The 11,223-nt window shown below is 51.9% G+C and overlaps 1 long non-coding RNA gene across 1 annotated transcript in view; it reads left to right on the forward strand.

The window, feature by feature from the left end:
• LOC140899393 (uncharacterized) overlaps positions 1–6,683 on the forward strand; it is a 61,710-nt gene extending 55,027 nt beyond the window's left edge. The window contains exons 2-3 of the long non-coding RNA XR_012155303.1: positions 3,713–3,891; positions 6,077–6,683. This is a non-coding gene — a long non-coding RNA (uncharacterized lncRNA). The remainder of the gene's footprint in view (positions 1–3,712; positions 3,892–6,076) is intronic.
• The last annotated feature ends 4,540 nt before the right edge of the window (positions 6,684–11,223 follow it).

Raw genomic sequence — 11,223 nt, forward strand, 5'->3', positions numbered from 1 at the left:
GCACGGCTGTGCTTTGTTTTTGTGTGTGTGTGTGTTTGCAGCCCTGCTGCGCTCTGTGTGTGTGTGTGTGTGTGTTTTTCCAGCGCAGCTGTGCTCTCTGTGTTTCCAACCCGTCTGTGCTTTGCGTTTGTGTGTGTGTGTGTGTGTGTTTGCAGCCCGGCTGTGCTCTGTGTGTGTGTTTGTTTGTGTGTGTGTTTCCAGCCCGGCTGTGCTGTGTGTGTGTGTGTTTCCAGCCCGGCTGTGCTCTGTCTGTGTGTGTGTGTGTGTGTGTGTGTTTCCAGCCCGGCTGTGCTCTGTCTGTGTGTTTCCAGCCCGGCTGTGCTCTGTCTGTGTGTTTGCAGCCCGGCTGCGCTCTGTGTGTGTGTGTGTTTCCACCCCGGCTGTGCTCTGTGTGTGTGTGTGTGTGTGTTTCCACCCCGGCTGTGCTGTGTGTGTGTGTGTGTGTATGTGTTTCAAGCCTGGCTTTGTGTGTGTGTGTTTCCAGCGCGACTGTGCTCTCTGTGTGTGTTTGTTTGTGTGTGTGTGTTTCCAGCCCGTCTGCGCTCTCTGTGTGTGTGTGTTTCCAGCCCGGCTGTGCTCTGTGTGTGTGTGTGTGTGTTTGCAGCTCGGCTGTGGTCTGTGTGTGTGTGTGTGTGTGTGTTTCCAGCCCGGCTGTGCTCTGTCTGTGTGTTTGCAGCCCTGCTGCGCTCTGTGTGTGTGTGTGTGTGTGTGTGTGTTTCCAGCGCGGCTGTGCTCTCTGTGTTTCCAACCCGTCTGTGCTTTGCGTTTGTGTGTGTGTGTGTGTGTTTGCAGCCCGGCTGTGCTCTGTGTGTGTGTTTGTTTGTGTGTGTGTGTTTCCAGCCCGTCTGCGCTCTCTGTGTGTGTGTGTTTCCAGCCCGGCTGTGCTCTGTGTGTGTGTGTGTTTCCAGCCCGGCTGTGCTCTGTGTGTGTGTGTGTGTGTGTTTGCAGCCCGGCTGTGCTGTGTGTGTGTGTGTGTGTGTGTGTGTTTGCAGCCCGGCTGTGCTTTGTGTGTGTGTGTGTGTGTGTGTGTGTGTGTGTTTGCAGCTCGGCTGTGGTCTGTGTGTGTGTGTGTGTGTGTTTCCAGGACGGCTGTGCTTTGTTTTTGTGTGTGTGTGTGTTTGCAGCCCTGCTGCGCTCTGTGTGTGTGTGTGTGTGTGTTTCCAGTGCGGCTGTGCTCTCTGTGTTTCCAACCCGTCTGTGCTTTGCGTTTGTGTGTGTGTGTGTGTGTTTGCAGCCCGGCTGTGCTCTGTGTGTGTGTTTGTTTGTGTGTGTGTGTTTCCAGCCCGTCTGCGCTCTCTGTGTGTGTGTGTTTCCAGCCCGGCTGTGCTCTGTGTGTGTGTGTGTTTCCAGCCCGGCTGTGCTCTGTGTGTGTGTGTGTGTTTGCAGCCCGGCTGTGCTGTGTGTGTGTGTGTGTGTGTTTGCAGCTCGGCTGTGGTCTGTGTGTGTGTGTGTGTTTCCAGGACGGCTGTGCTTTGTTTTTGTGTGTGTGTGTGTTTGCAGCCCTGCTGCGCTCTGTGTGTGTGTGTGTGTGTGTGTTTCCAGCGCGGCTGTGCTCTCTGTGTGTGTTTCCAACCCGTCTGTGCTTTGCGTTTGTGTGTGTGTGTGTGTTTGCAGCCCGGCTGTGCTCTGTGTGTGTGTGTGTGTGTGTGTGTGTGTTTCAAGCCTGGCTGTGCTCTGTGTGTGTGTGTGTTTCAAGCCTGGCTGTGCTGTGTGTGTGTGTGTGTGTTTCAAGCCTGGCTGTGCTCTGTGTTTGTGTGTGTGTGTGTGTGTGTTTCCAGCGCGGCTGTGCTCTCTGTGTGTGTTGGTTTGTGTGTGTGTGTTTGCAGCACGGCTGCGCTCTGTGTGTGTGTGTGTGTGTGTTTCCTCCCCGGCTGTGCTCTGTGTGTGTGTGTGTGTGTTTGCAGCACGGCTGTGCTCTGTGTGTGTGTGTGTGTGTGTGTATGTTTCCAGCCCGGCTGTGCTCTGTGTGTGTGTGTGTGTTTCAAGCCTGGCTGTGTGTGTGTGTGTGTTTCCAGCCCGGCTTTGCTCTGTGTGTGTGTGTGTGTTTGCAGCCCGGCTGTGGTGCATTAGGGTTAGGGGGATGCTGGCTGCGAGGGGCTGTGTCTGGGGGGAGCTGGGGCAGGCAGGGAGGGCAGAGCCCTGCAGAGGCAGAGAGGGAACATTCCGGGGAGATAAAGGGCCGGTTTGATGTGTGTTCATGTGGCGGGGCTGTTTTGCCTCACATGCCTTTCTCTCTTGCTTTATTTTTTTTCCTGGAGTGAAGCCTGGCGCCAGCAGTCTGGAACCAGGCTGACAAGCTTTTGAGTTATGGAAAGGGGGAGGGGGGAGGAGAGAGGCGGAGGGTGAAGGGGGGGGGAGGAGAGGCAGCTGGGATGTGGATTATTACAGCAGAACAAGAATACACACCAGGGGCTGGGGGGTTTAGGGGCTTGGGGGATGGAATCAGCTTCTAGCAAATGTTTCAAAGGGCATTTTGCTATTGGGAGAGGGGGGAATTGAGTCATTCTGGGCATCAAGCGCGACACTCGCCACCGTCGGGAACAAGAACGTTTTTTTTAAGCTCCAGTTAAAAGGCTTGGAGAGGTTCGGGGTTTTCAGCAGTGCTTGGAGGGGCCCCTGGCCAGTGCTCAGCCTCTGTGCCCCATCAGGTCATTCCTTTCTGCTGAATGCTGCCGCTCCGGTCCCGCTCCTCCTCCTCTTCCAGGCTGCCCTGGAGTCCTTTTACCCCTCCTGAATGGGAACCATCCTGCACTGCCCCCCTCCTGCCCACAACCCCCCAGCTCCACTGGGCACTTTGATCCCCGGCTGCTGATAGAGAGAGTGAGTAGACAGTGGCGCTTTAGAGCCCAGTTGGCGAGAAGTTGGGCGTCTAGGTGGCCGGAAGGGGGCCTGACGGGCACTGACCTGTTAGAGCTCCCACTGACCAGCCCTGCTGGGTGTGGCCTATGGTGGCTGCTGTTCGAGCCGCCCGGCACCACCAAAGTGTGTCTGAGCTACCTCGCCTTCCCCCTGGGCTTACGCTAGGAGATCACTCTGGCAAAGGTTGGCTTTGCCAAGGTGACTGCTGTCGGGTGCCGACAGCCGAGATGGACGGGCGCATTGCCTGGCGGTGTCCCCCTCAGGGATGCATGCATCTCCAAACAAAAGGGGACCAGCGGCCCGAGCAGGGCGGGGCTCCAACAAGTACTTAGCAGCGAGTTGGGCGCTTGGGATGGTGTTTTAGAGGCACCATCGTGGCTGGGGCTGCATGTGTCAGAAAATGCAACCGCTATGCAGAGTCCATCTGTGAAGGCTGCCTTATGTGGGCTGGTCCCAGGATTTTCCATGGCCTATGAGGATAGGTAGCTAAAGTCCCTGGGGCCATACACATCCCCGTTAATGAGACACACACCTTTTGAACATTGCTCTAGCCCCAATAAGTCTCCTCAGTGCAGTCCTTCTACCTCCCAGGTGCGCTCGCTCATGCGCGCACACGCACTCTTTCCTACGCATGTGCTCTCACTCACATGCACACATGTGCTCTCACATTGCTCCAGTGGGAGTCCTTCACTTCAGTCCTCTGTGTCCCAGCGTCCCCAGGAAGGCAGTGGCCAGTGTGACACTAGTGAAATGATGTCACCAGAGTCAAGAGAGTGAAGGTTGAGCACTGGAGGGGAAGGCCATTTTGGTACAGCTGCTTATAGCTCTTTGGTTTTTGTTTGATTTTCTTAAGGTCTATTTAACTCCAACTCCTGATGAACACTTTGGAGAAAGCTCATCTTTGTTAAAGATTCAACACCCCAGCTGCTTACATGAAGGTGTGCAAGCTGACAATGTATATTCTCCCAGAACCCCCAGAAGACCTCCAGCAAGCCAGGGAAGGCAGGATTTGACATTCCTGCTATTTCTAAGGTAAAAAACAGAAGGAAATATATTTAAAAAAACCCCTAAGACTGTTCAGGTTTTCTTCATCTGTCCCAGAGAGCCAAAAAGGCTCAAACTCAATGTTTTAAGCCTCATTTGTAGGTTATCTGTAAGCTGCAGCTCTCAGCAGAAATGTTTCCAGATCTACTTTCCTCTCTGCTTCCATCCAGCAAAACGATGCCCTGCCATGTTTGCTGCATTTCTGGAATACAGGTCCTGCTGTATTGGTGGTTCAGCAAGTCCACTATCTTGTCTCTGTCAGTGGCCAATGCTGGGTGATTTAGAAAATGCAGGCTCATAATGCCTAGGTATCGTAATCGCAGTGCTCTAGAGAGACTTAAGGTAGATACCGTACTGTGCCTAACTGTGCCATATTGTACAGGGTGTGGGGAAATGTCTTCCAGACCCCAGTTAGTGATCCGCTTAGAGCTTGAACCATGAAGATGAGTGTTAGATCATGTCACTGTATCTTTGTAGCGGGTGTAACTGGGTGTCAGTCTGATTCATGTGGATTTTAAAAGACCTTACTAAGCTAATTGCTTTAAAAAATACTGCAGCACTGAGTTCCACAGCTTAATAGCACATGGTGTTAAAGCAATCATTTGTTTGCCCTACTCTATTTTAAATTGGTTGCTGTTCAAATTTTTTTCAGTATTTGTCCAAAACAAATAGGCATAAAAATATGCTCAAGCATTCCAAGGATGGACAAACTGTAAAAACATTAGATGGCTAGACCACATTAATAGGCCCAAGAAATTAAGCACATGTTTAACTTTTAATCATAATACCTAATTCTTATCTCAAAGCAGTAGCTTTTCATCCCTATTTTGTAGAGGAGGAAGCAGTAGCTCATAAGATCTGTCTACACGGCAATCAAATACCCGTAGCTGGCCCATGTTGGCTGACTTAAGCTCACGGGACTCAGGCTGCGGGGCTATACAACATGGGGGGAGATCTCAGAGTCCAGGCTCTAGCCTGAGCCCAGAGGTCTGCATTGCAATTTTATAGCTCCGCAAGCCTGAGTCAGCCGCCATGGGCCGGTCGCGGGTGTTTTATTGCCGCGTAGACATCCTCACAGAGGCTTGCCCAAGGTGACAGAATGAGTCAGTGACTGAGCCCGGCCTAGTGCCCAGCTAACGCCACACTGAAACAAACCAGCAGGAGAGAGAGTCAAACGACACGATCCTCCGGAGCCAGCAGGCGGAAATCAAATGTGGTTCTGGGCTGCTGGGGTGAGAGAGAGGCATCTTGGGGAGGCCCCTCTTCCTGCAGCCAGCCTAGTCACCTTTCATATTCTAATGCCTTCCCTTTGCCTGATTTGTGAGCTCTCCGAGGCTCCTGCTGGGAATTCTCTCTAACAGAGGCACACGCTGCCGTCCGTCCCTCAGTAAATTACACAGAGATATAATGAAGGAGGAGAAATCAGTTACTCTGTGACTGAGACTCCCCGGGGGACCTTAATTCAAATATTTGTGGAGCTTAGCAAGTGGGGCGTTAGGGAGCCTTTGAGTTGGAGCGTCTCCTGACAGGTCTCTCGCAGGTGCGTGGTGGAGGGGAGGAGAAAGGGAGATGTAGCGCTGGCAAGCCGCATGAGGAACCACAGGCCAGAGTTTTCCCAGCTCTATCCCAGCTGGCCCTGCATGTGGGCAGCACGGAGTGGTCCATGTGTCCAGTTCAGTCCCGCGCTGAGAATGCTCCTGGACTGGCTGGCTCCTGCCAGGGTGCTGGATGTGGTGATAGAAGGTTGGTATCTTCAGGGCACTTGGTGCTACTTGGCGTGATGTCCTGCATAGAGTGAGTTGGTGCCATTAACCCTGATTGCACAGGATTAGAAGGCCCATTGCTTCGGTGGGGACTCAGTTCTTCCTTGCCCTGTACCTTGTGCAGTCCTGTACCCCAAAGCAACACTGCCACTCCAATTAGTTAGCGTTTACACCCACTTTCCACTGGTGCAGATGGCTACACAAGGTGCTGGGGGATGAAGAATTGGCCCTAGCTATCTGCAGTGGACAGGGCCCAGTGCCTGCAGGGAAGTTCATGGGCGTGCTGCAATCTCTTTGGCTGGGAGTCTATAGTGGCATCCAGAGGGGGAAGAGGAGGAGCAGCAGATAATCAGAGGATGGCATTAATGTACTGTCTATGTCTTTGTTTCCTCCTTGCTCCTTTCTTACAGCTAGAAAAGAGCTCAGCTGGTTCAGGAGTAGGATCTCCAACTATGAGGAGAGGAGGGGCTCCCTACCACCATTCCCCTCCCACAGGGATCCCACCCGAACTGCCCAGTGCCTCAACCAAGGACACTGCAGCACTGGGGACACTGGTAGGAAGTGGCAGAGTAAGACTGGTTGCCTGGAGCATCGGCCTCTAGGCCCTGGAGTTCAGCAGGGTCCTCGACCTTTGGGACCATAGAGCGCTGGCCTCCAAGAATACCCCACCCTTGGTGAGGAAGCAGCTTCTCACAGTATGGATTTAAGCAAACTGGTTGGTACCAGCTCCTTCTGCCCGAGAACAGGCTCTGGGAGCTATGTGCTGCTCAGCAAGCTCGACATAAAGGGCCAGTGGCATTTCAAAGCCTCCCACCCATGCAGGAGGTTGGAACCTCAGTGGATCCAGGCCCCGTTACGGTGTCATCCACCCTACTGGCAAGGTGGCACCATCTACCCAATGGCACAGTGGCTTTCCCAAGGGCACATTGCCTACACCTGTCTGCAGCAGTGGTTTTGAGCTCGCTCTGGTGCGTGCACTGATTGTTTGATTTTTGCCAAACTGGTCCCTGTATGGAATGGTGGGTGGTGCAGGACCCCCTTGTCCCCAGGTACAGCAGGTCAGAAGACCTAAGGAACAGATAAAGCAGAGGAGAGGGTGTGTTAGCTGGGAGCAGCCTGGGTTTACAGGCACCGAGAAGTCGGTCAGTGCCTGTGAGCCGGCAGGGTCACTGCTCATTTGATTTGTGCTCGTTTGCAGTAGGGTTCCACACTGTTATTTGAGTCCAGGAAAATATAGTAGTTACAGAGAGTTGCACCACAGGCTGCGGACACACGCATCTCGCACACGCATGGAACATACACACATCTCACACACTCGCTTTTCACTGTCATGGATGCTAACTCTTGCACACTGGTTTTCTTGCACACTTGCTCCCAGGTACTCATGCCTGGACACGCACACAGGCATGCATGGCATAAACACACATGTAGGAATCACATTTGCATGCCCGCATACTTGTGCAAGGGGCCAACAAACCAGATCCATGCATTATGTCCATGCACCACGTGCGCCCACATGTATCTGCTGCCACAATCACACCCCTGCCCATCACGCACACAGGCATCATACCTGCAAACACAGATGCATCAGACGCGTGCAGATCACGCACATCTCCCATGCAAACATACACGACTACATACATCGACACAGACTCATACAGAATCTGCAGTATGCCAACTGTTTGGAAAGAGAGGGAGGGGAAAAAACCCTCAGATTCAGCCCAGAGAGATGGGGCGGGGAGGGGGTGAAGGGAGAGGAGAGAATGACAGACTGCAATCCCCCTTGAGTGCCTGTCCTCATGAATATTAATAAGGTGGTAATTAAAATGCAGGGACACAGCAGGATGGATGCAGGCACTGCCTTCGGAGCGCTGGGAATGGGGGGAGTGCATCTTTCCAGGCAGGTTTTGATTCCGTTCTCTGATGAAAAGAAGAAAACGGAGCCTTCAACTTTAATCAGTTTAGAGTTTTTTTGACACGACATATCTTTAATTGCTGATATTTTCTGCTCTCCCGAAATCCGGCTGTACCGTCTCCAGTCTAACCGGAGATAATGAACCACAACACAGCGCCATGGCTTCGTGCCGTTTTTCTTTCTCTAACTTGTTTGTGAGTTTCCTGGTGTTTTGCTTCTCGGCCTGAGCTCATAGGGCAGGGTCCCACTGTTGACTGACCCTGCCTTTGGGGAATTGGGAAATAGAAGGTGCCTTTGAGCCTCTCCTTACAGCACCTCCCTCCAGTCCCAATGTTAAGGAAACTTGGCTTTTCTGGGTGCTGAGATGACACCTTCCCCATCTGTCTTGCCCTGCAGCCATGGAGATCAGAGGGGCCTAAATAAGGACCTAAGCCTTCATGTCATGAGTTTGGCATTCTCAGCTCAGTCCTTTTTGATAGCTCATGTGCACTGTAGAAGGCAATGATTGGGGGTGAACATACACAAAAAAGGAAGTCACCTCTCCCTCCCAGTACAGAGTGGACTCTTCAGGCCAAGGGGTGGGGGGATCTGTTGGTGGGACAGTGGGTGTGGGGCAGGACAGGATTGAGTCAATATGGAGAGGAAATCCTCTTTCATGGCATGGAGGGTGGTTCCTCCAGGGCAGGGATGGGGGTAGCACTACAGAGATAACCCAGGACTAGAGAAATAAAGAGGTTTAAGTCTCCCCTAGCCACTGGGCTTTCTAGGTCATGTTTGGGTTGCCTGTAGAAGTCTGAGGCAAGGATGCTCAGGGTTCTTTAAACAAGGAGAATGCTTGCTGACTCTCTCCCTTTGCAAGAGGGTGGTCGGTTTGGATCAGAGGTGGGGTCTGTTAACGGAGAAGCCTAACCGAGGCCAAGACTGGATGGAACATGGAAGTTAAATTCCCCCCTTCTCCCAAGGGGGCAAGGGCTGGGGTTCCATCGTGGAGCTGTGAGGAGAGCTGTAGGAAGACTGAACACCTCAGTCACCCCAGGAGAGGGGGACAATTCCGGGCAAGGGAAGGAGAACAAAGGTTCTTCATCCTGTGCCTTTGAGAGCTTCCATCAGATAAAGAGTTGGGTCCAGAATCTTTCAGGTGGTTCCTGTGCAAAGTGACTGTTGTCCTTTGTTGTCAGCAGCTGTGCTGCTGGGTTGCTGAGTCCTTGAGACCTTCAGTGTAGGTTCCATGGAGCCCCCATGTAAGGGCCTGTTGCAGGCTCCTGAGAAGCTCTGGACCTAGAGTGAAGAGAGACGTCTTGTGTTCTGTTCATCCTCGGGGAACTGAAACGTTCTTGAGTGATACCCTGTTTGTCAGTGTATGGACCTGCCTTACCTTCATGCCCAGGGAAGGTCTGAGATCTTGCATCCTTACTTCCCATACGGCCCTGGGGGTTTCTTTCCTCCTAATTTGTGCCTGTGGCTTCCTGACCTGAGCAATGTCATCTCCCTGACTGGCAGCGAGAAGCAGAAAAGCATAGCCATCTCCAGCTGGAGCTCACTTGAGTGCTCATCACTTGGTCCCCATGTCTGTGGGGCTCTGTGCGAGGTGTGTTAGGGCCGCTCTGTCATTTGCTCATAGGGAGAACAAATACTTGAATGAGGGAGCTTGGAGACCCAAAGGCAGGGCCTCTCTGGGCTCCTGTTTGTGGGTAGGTGGGGCCCCTGCCACCAGTCCTCTTAGTGTATTTGAAAGGGGTGGCATGCAGCAGGGAGAGCAGGTTGGAGGGGTGGAAGGAGAACCGGGCTCTCCAGCCCCATCTCTCTGCCACTCCTCCATTCTTAGGAGGGGGACACCATTGTATTTATAACCCAAGACTAGGAGGCCTTGGTTCTGTTCCTGGTTCTGCCCCAGACTCACTGTGTGGAGAAGGGCAATTTGCTTTATCTCCTCGTCTCTTCAGTTTTCCCCTTCTGGGAAACCAATGATATACCCGAGATACGTCAATGAGATTCATCTTCTGGACAGATGGCTTAAACCCCCTCATACATTTCCACCACAACTTCAACAGCCACCACCCGTCCACTAAACTCTCTCTGGAACACTCCCACACTAACCTCAACTTCCTGAACACCATCGTCAGCTTCAGCAGTGGAATCCCAGAGACAACTATAAAGAAGAAACCCCACGGATCACCATACCTACCTTCATAGATCCAGTAACCACCCCAAACACACCAAGAAATGTTTTATCTACAGCCAGGCACTCAGGTACCACGGAATATGCTCCGAGGCAAAAGTCCAGGATATACACTTTAACACACTTAAAACCACTTTCACCAAATAAGACACTCCACCAGAGAAGCAGTCATCATGGAACAGGCCACCCAAATACCCTGAGAGAACTTGCTTCAGTACAGAAATAAAACCTTCTCCAACTGCACACCCCTAGCTCTCGCCTAACACCCCACACTGGAACCCTTACGGGGTATCATCAAATAACTACAACCCATACTCCATGGGGACACCGTCCAGAAAGAAATCTTTCCTGAACCCCCACTTCTGGTCTTCAGACAACCCCCCAACCTCCTCAAGCTATCATCAGAAGCAAGCTTCCCACAGACCAGGACACATCAACTCAAAGCAGCACCAGACCCTGCCAGAACAACAGATGCAAAACCTGCAGACATCTCTCCATTTCTACAGTGATCAACACCCTCCACAGCACACCTTTCAAGATCCCTGGATCCTACACATGCCTATCACAACATGTGGTGTACCTCATCCAATGCACTAAATGTCCCAGGAACAACTATGTGGGTGAAAACAGATAATCACTATGCTTTTGAATGAACTCCCATAGGGCAATGATAAAACACAAAAACACTCTATCACCTGTGGGTGAACACTCTTCACAAAGCGATCACTCTATATCTGACCTCTCAGTCCTCATCCTCAAAAGAAACCTGCACAAAACTTTCAAAAGACGAGCCTGGGAGCTTAAACTCTGCTAGACACTAAAAATCATGGTCTGAACAGAGACACTGGATTTATGGCTTATTACAGCAAACACTAGCCCCCTCTCTTTTTGTCCTATGGCTGCAAAGGTATTAATAGGCCACTCTGCCTTGAATGGTCCCTTACAATATATGCTAACTACTTATGCTAAACAATCTGTTCCACCTTGTGTTTTGCTGTGGTGCTGGGAGTACCTTTCCCAGACCTGAGGAAGAGCTCTGTGTGCCTCGAAAGCTTGTCTCTCTCATCGACGGAAGTTGATCCAATAAAAGATATCACCTCCCACACCTTGTCTCTATAAAATCTTTGGCTGGAGGGTGCTGCAGCTGTGCAAAGTGTTATTGCTGTGGTTTACCAAGACCCACCACTAGCCGCCTCTGATATCAGGAAGGTACTAAAGGCGCAGATAGCCACAGGCAAGAGAGAGGGCAGAAACAAGAACAAGGCTTGGGGAGGTGAAGCCTTCTTAAGATGTGGCCTAATAAGGATTGACCACAAGAGAACATCAAAGCAATTGGTGCAGAACCCACGGGGAAGCTGCCTGCACTGTCACTCCTTCTCCTCAAGGCACCCAGTCCTGTCTATGGAAAGCCAATTATTCTGCAGACCTACACCCTCCTTCCCACACCCCTGCTCCATAACCGG

This window comes from Lepidochelys kempii, chromosome 16 (assembly GCF_965140265.1).
Source record: "Lepidochelys kempii isolate rLepKem1 chromosome 16, rLepKem1.hap2, whole genome shotgun sequence".
NCBI classification, from domain to species: Eukaryota; Metazoa; Chordata; order Testudines; family Cheloniidae; genus Lepidochelys; species Lepidochelys kempii.